The sequence below is a fragment of the Saimiri boliviensis genome, chromosome 8, assembly GCF_048565385.1.
Source record: "Saimiri boliviensis isolate mSaiBol1 chromosome 8, mSaiBol1.pri, whole genome shotgun sequence".
NCBI lineage: Eukaryota > Metazoa > Chordata > Mammalia > Primates > Cebidae > Saimiri > Saimiri boliviensis.
In genome coordinates this window covers 12,249,296-12,255,387 of record NC_133456.1, presented here as the reverse complement: position 1 = coordinate 12,255,387, position 6,092 = coordinate 12,249,296, and the positions used below count along the sequence as shown (strand labels likewise).

At 51.2% G+C, this 6,092-nt stretch overlaps 1 pseudogene; it reads right to left on the bottom strand.

Annotated features, from left to right (window-relative positions):
* Nucleotides 1-362: 362 nt before the first annotated feature.
* Nucleotides 363-1,596, bottom strand: LOC120367176 (small ribosomal subunit protein uS2-like; annotated as a pseudogene).
* Between the last annotated feature and the right edge of the window lie 4,496 nt (nucleotides 1,597-6,092).

Here is a 6,092-nt window from a genome sequence, read left to right as displayed (position 1 = left end):
CTCCGTCTCAAAAAAAAAAAAAAAAAAAAAAAAAGAGGCCACACAAGCCGGGCACGGTGGCTCAAGCCTGTAATCCCAGCACTTTGGGAGGCCGAGGCGGGTGGATCACGAGGTCAAGAGATCGAGACCATCCTGGTCAACATGGTGAAACCCAGTCTCTACTAAAAATACAAAAAATTAGCTGGGCATGGTGGCGCCTGCCTGTAATCCCAGCTACTCAGGAGGTTGAGGCAGGAGAATTGCCTGAACCCAGGAGGTGGAGGTTGAGGTGAGCCGAGATTGTGCCATTGCACTCCAGCCTGGGTAACAAGAATGAAACTCCGTCTCAAAAAAAAAAAAAAAAGAGGCCATGCAAGGACAGCTTAAGACCATTCAATGGTTGCTCCTACCCATTCAGTGGGATAAGCAGTGGGAGCTGCAGACCAGTCTTCTGTGGCAGGCTGGGTGCTCCAGTCTTCAGTAGGGATCTGCTGGATAGGCACAGAGGACACCTGCACACCTTCAGACCAGTCGGCAACCTCAGGCTGAGTGGCAGTGAAGTCAGGAGCTAGAGCAGTCCATTCGCCCTGAAATTCCTATTTGGTCACAGCCTTTTCAGCCGCAGCCTGCTCTTCTTTTTCAATCTCTTCAGGATCTCTGTAGAAGTAGAAATCAGGCATGACCTCCCATGCGTATTCACGGGAGATGGTGTCACGCATGCACAAAACTTCTGAGCCAGCATCCACATCAAACCCACGGAGTGAGCTCCCTTGTTGTTGCATGGGGTGGCAATGTCCGCAGAGCACAGAGGAGAATCTGTGTTACACAGAGCAATGGTAGGTAGGTTAACATAAGACACCTCCGTGAGAGGCTGGTGGTCAGCCCTTGAGTCAGTAACCCCAAGCAGCCGTGGCTCCCGGAAGGCTGCCTGGATCTGGTTGGTGAAGGTTCCAGGAGTAAAGCGGCCAGCAATTGGAGTGGCTCCAGTGGCAGCAGCAAACCTCAGCACAGCCCTCTGGCCAGTATTCCCGGAGAATATAACACTGACATCAGCAGGGTTTTCAATGGCAACAATGGCACGAGCTGCCAGGAGAAGCAGCTTCTCCCAGGTCCTCTTCAGATTTATGATGTAGATTCCATTCTTTTTCCTTTTTTTTTTTTTTTTTTTTGAGGCGGAGTTTCGCTCTTGTTACCCAGGCTGGAGTGCAATGGCACAATCTCGGCTCACTGCAACCTCCGCCTCCTGGGCTCAGGCAATTCTCCTGCCTCAGCCTCCTGAGTAGCTGGGATTACAGGCACACGCCACCAGGCCCAGCTAATTTTTTGTATTTTTAGTAGAGACGGGGTTTCACCATGTTGACCAGGATGGTCTCGATCTCATGACCTCGTGATCCACCCGCCTCGGCCTCCCAAAGTGCTGGGATTACAGGCGTGAGCCACCGCACCCAGCCTCCTTTTCCTTTTATACATATACTGTTCCATCTGGAAGTCAAGGTTGGTGCCACCTAAATAGGTTCCTACTGCCAGGAACTTAAGGACATCCTCTTCCTTCATTTGCAGGACATCAAGGGCTCCGGACATTGTGAAAGTTTCCCTTTAAATTACGACGGGAATCCAGAACAACGCCGTTTGGAGCCCTCGGCAGGTAGTGCAGAAAGGCATAACGTAAATCTTTTTTTTTTGTTTTTTTGCAGTTCATTTGGGAATTTCTTTTTTCTTTTTTCTTTTTTTTGAGACTGAGTCTTGCTCTGTCACCAGGCTGGAGTGCAGTGGCACAATCTCGGCTCACTGCAATCTTCGCCTCCTGGGTTCAAGCGATTCTTCTGCCTCAGCCTCCCAAGTAGCTGGGAGCACAGGCACGTGCCACCACGCCTGGCTAATTTTTGTATTTTTAGTAGAGACGGGGTTTCACCGTGTTGGCTAGGATGGTCTCGATCTCTTGACCTCGTGATCCGCCCACCTCGGCCTCTGAATGTGCTGGGATTACAGGTGTGAGCCACCACACCCAGCTGGGGAATTTATTTTTTCTAAAGCTGAACAAAACCCAATTATGAGCTGGGCGTAGTGGCTCACGCCTGTAATCCAAGCACTTGGGAGGCCAAGGCGGGCGGATCACCTGAGGTCGAGAGTTCAAGACCAGCCTGACAAACATGGTGAAACCCCGTCTTAAGCCGGGCGCGGTGGCTCAAGCCTGTAATCCCAGCACTTTGGGAGGCCGAGGCGGGTGGATCACGAGGTCGAGAGATCGAGACCATCCTGGTCAACATGGTGAAACCCCGTCTCTACTAAAAATACAAAAACATTAGCTGGGCATGGTGGCACGTGCCTGTAATCCCAGCTACTCAGGAGGCTGAGGCAGGAGAATTGCTTGAACCCAGGAGGCAGAGGTTGCGGTGAGCCGAGATCGCGCCATTGCACTCCAGCCTGGGTAACAAGAGTGAAACTCCGTCTCAAAAAAAAAAAAAAAAAGAAACCCCGTCTTAAAAAAATAAAAATAGGCCGGGCGCGGTGGCTCAAGCCTGTAATCCCAGCACTTTGGGAGGCTGAGGCGGGTGGATCACGAGGTCAAGAGATCGAGACCATCCTGGTCAACTTGGTGAAACCCCATCTCTACTAAAAATACAAAACATTAGCTGGGCATGGTGGCGCGTGCCTGTAATCCCAGGTACTCAGGAGGCTGAGGCAGGAGAATTGCCTGAACCCGGGAGGTGGAGGTTGCGGTGAGCCGAGATCGCGCCATTGCACTCCAGCCCGGGTAACAAGAGCGAAACTCTGTCTCAAAAAAAAATAAAATAAAAAATAAAAAAATAAAAAAATAATAAAAAATGAAAAATAAAAATAAATAAAAAATTTAAAAAAAACCCAATTATGAATTACAAACATTTAAAGGGCAACTCTTAGCCTGTAGTGCAAACACCAGATTCCACAAAACTGAATTCCTCTGTCAGTAATCCAATACTTAGTAGTAGCTGCTGCTTTTGTGGTTATTGGCTGAAACAAAATTAAGTAATGATTCCGATTTTGAAGATAAAGTTTCAGTGTGAATTTTAGTAAAACAGTCATAAAAATACCTGAGACAGGCCGGGCGCGGTGGCTCACGCCTGTAATCCCAGAACTTTGGGAGGCCGAGGTGGGTGGATCATGAGGTCAAGAGATTGACCTTCCTGTAATCCCAGCTACTCGGGAGGCTGAGGCAGGAGAATTGCCTGAACCCAGGAGGTGGAGATTGCAGTGAGCCGAGATCGCGCCATTGCACTCCAGACTGGGTAACAAGAGTGAAACTCTGTCTCAAAAAAAAAAAAAAAAAAAAGAGATTGAGACCATCCTGGTCAACATGGTGAAACCCCGTCTCTACTAAAAATACAAAAAATTAAGGCCGGGCGCGGTGGCTCAAGCCTGTAATCCCAGCACTTTGGGAGGCTGAGGCGGGTGGATCACGAGGTCAAGATATGGAGACCATCCTGGTCAACATGGTGAAACCCCGTCTCTACTAAAAAATACAAAACATTAGCTGGGCATGGTGGCGCGTGCCTGTAATCCCAGCTGCTCAGGAGGCTGAGGCAGGAGAATTGCCTGAACCCAGGAGGCAGAGGTTGCAGTGAGCCGAGATCACGCCATTGAACTCCAGCCTGGGTAACAAGAGCGAAACTCTGTCTCAAAAAAAAAAAAAAAAAAAAAAGAAAAAGAAAGCTCTGGCTGCTGCCACAGTTGACTGGATAAGCAGCGTGCTGCACACAGAGTCTCCAGCTGAGGACAGGGCCCTGTAGCCCCTCCTTTCTGCACACCACTGTTCTTTGGAGGGAGAAGGTATTCAGACGCCCAAGGCCCAAGAAGAAAAGAGCGGAGTGCAGGGTAGAGGCTGGCACCTCAGGCGGATAGGGGGAAGGGGGACCTTGGCCCTTGAGGAGCCTGAGAACAGCAGCAGCTGTTGCTGCTGGCAAGGCAAGTGGGTAGGCAGTCCATGTCTGTGCTGGCCAGTGGGTACCATGGTCTCCAGGATTTGAGGCCAAGGACATCTGAAAGGGTGGGCAGCAGAGCCATCAAGACAAGGGAGGAGGAGGTCCTGGCAGGTCAGCCAGGGACTGTGTCCCACCCTGATCCAGCTGTCTGGGAACAGCTGCAGGAAGAGGGAGGGAGAAGGCCTGGCAGCAGCAGGTGAGGAAGCTCTCTAGTTGCATGAGCTTGGGAAAGGAGAGCTGGTGCGAGTGGGAGGGAATTGAAGGAGGGGACCCAGGAAACAGGGATAGAAGCATGTCCATACCAAACAGACTGCCTGGTTCTCATGAATACAAATGCTGCTGGAATTCTTCAGGGAAAGAATGTATGGGTGGGCGATTGGAGTAGGGAGGGAACCAAGGGCTCTCCTCTTCATTCCAGAGGTTCCCCCAAAGGCCATCCTCCTAGGCTGCTTGCCCCCTCTCAGACCCCTCCCCTCGCCTCATTCCCGGACTGAATTTTCCTCTTTCCCCACCCTCCTCTTTTCTTATCCACTCCTGTGGTTTGATCCTATTCCTAGGAAGAAAAGCAAACAGAAGAAGGCTGGGTACAGTGGCTCATGCCTATAATCCCAGCAGTTTGGGAGGCGGAGGCAGGTGGATCACCTGAGGTCAGGAGTTCAAGACCAGCCTGGCCAACATGGCGAAACCCTGTCCCCACTAAAAATACAAAAATTAGCCTGTGTGGTGGTGCACGCCTGTAATCCCAGCTACTCGGGAGGCTACTTCAGGAGAATAACTTGAACCCAGGAAGTGGAGAGACTGTGCCAGCGTACTCCAACCGGAATGACAGAGTGAGACTCTGTCTAAAAATGAAAAGAAAAAAAGAAAAGCAAACAGAACGTAGGATTCCTAAGGGCCCTTTGGAAAGCTCTGGTCCACAGGGTGGAAGAATACAGAGAGAGGTCTTTGCCCAAGGCCCTACAGGCCCCACAGTCAGTCAGAGGCAGGGACCAGGGCACCTGCTTGTATACAACCAGCCTTGGGGCCTTGACCCTGGGTAAGACCTTGACTGTGAAAGCAAGTGAGCCCGGGTACCCCTGAGCTCTGCCTCCTGTGAGGTGAGGGCTCTTATTATAAACAATTGTTCCTACTGGTTGTAGGTGTCCTGAGGAGGCCTAGGATTTCCCACTTCTCTGCCGCCCTGGGCCTCAGTGCCGCTGACCTTGAACTAATCGCTGAGAGCCCCAGGTAGCAGAGTGAGTACAGGACGGTTTTGGGTAGAGGGAGAGTAGGGGGTCAGCTGAGGCCAGGCTTTTTCCCTGGGATTTCCCCAAAGTAGGAGGAGCAGCTGCTGGGGCCTGGAGCAGCCTTCCTCACACTTACATGTTTTCATCTTGCCAGGTGTGGTGGTTCACGCCTGTAATCCTAGCACTTTGGGAGGCCAAGGTGGGTGGATCACCTGAGGTTAGGAGTTCAAGACCAGCCTGGCCATCATGGTGAAACCCCATCTTTAAAAAAAAAAAAAGTTAAAAGTTTTCACCTTTACACTGTATCAGTTGCTACATTCTTTTAAGTATCCCAGGGCATGGACACGATGAAATATTTCCTTTAATCTTTTCTGGAAAAACCCTCCACACACCATGAATGGGTTTTTGTATGGCACTGGGAACATGTCAGTGCCTCTGCAGAGAGCCACTACCATGCTCATAGCCAGTCATGCCCACCCTTGAAGGCCCACAGCCTGGACTTCAAGCTGGGGTCTCTCTCTTTCTTACCTTAAGGGCCGGTCCTGAGCTCAGCCCCTGATACTTCCCATTCCAGGCCTTCCTAGTCGCTGGGGTCCCTTGTCAGGTCCAGCACAGTTAACTCATCTGATGGGCATAAAACTTTTCCTGAGAGTCACACCTTTTTGCAGGAGACCCCAGCCAGAACTTCTGTCCAGCTTGGTTAAGTGACAGCTGCTGGGAGGACGTTTCAGGGTCACTGGCCCAGAGCATCCCAGAGATGGATGGGACAGCTGACTGGGGCTTTGTGCCTACCAGGTTACCCTGCACCTGTCCTGAGGGCCTCATGCATGCTGGTGTCAGGCAGTAGCTCAGAGGGGTTGCCCTGGAATCCATCTTAGGGCAGGACCTTCTGCCTCTGCTTCCTGCTCCCCAGCTTCCCCCTCCTCTC